The sequence below is a fragment of the Thamnophis elegans genome, chromosome 14 (genome assembly GCF_009769535.1).
Source record: "Thamnophis elegans isolate rThaEle1 chromosome 14, rThaEle1.pri, whole genome shotgun sequence".
Lineage (NCBI taxonomy): Eukaryota > Metazoa > Chordata > Lepidosauria > Squamata > Colubridae > Thamnophis > Thamnophis elegans.
The window spans coordinates 46,407,281-46,407,917 of record NC_045554.1 but is presented as its reverse complement, the minus strand read 5'-3'; positions in this window follow the sequence as shown (position 1 = coordinate 46,407,917).

Sequence of the window (637 nt, the reverse complement as noted above, 5' to 3'; positions counted from 1 at the left end):
CTGTTTTCCCCCAAAATAATAGCGGAAGGGCTGTGACCTCCTCAAGACTAAACACAGCTCTCTAAGCCTTCTCCAAAGCTACTACGGGGTTGAGAGATTGTTAACGGGGGGAAGAAAGAACGTTAAATACAGGGTGAATTAAGACGGGTTGATATCTGATTCACTGAAATGAAATCCTATTTAAACCGGGCCAGCCTCTTTGGCCAGGCACCAGCTAGTAGTAGAGGAGTGAGCACTGATCTACTATTCAAAACCAGATGTGGGCCTTGATTGAAACAAGTCATGCGTTTGTGGGGCATAAAAGTTCCTTTTCTTCCACCAAGCCAACTTATTTATTCAGAGCTCTGTTTCCAGAAGGTTTGTTTCTTCAGTTAGGTATGTGGCAGATTGTGGGGTGTTTTCCCCCCCCCACCCTCCCTACCATTGCTTAAAAATAATTTCCGTCTGCCCGATGGAACTTTGTCACAAAGAGCTGTGCGGAGTGTTGCAGTGTCAGATTGCGATTGTGTGTATATTTTCCTAGGAGTAAGAAGCCTTGCAGACCATGGGATTTTTAAACATGCATGGGTGGGTGGAAGGTCAGAGGGGATGTGGGGCGTGTAGTGGATGTGCCTGTTTGCAGCCCCTGCAAATCCAC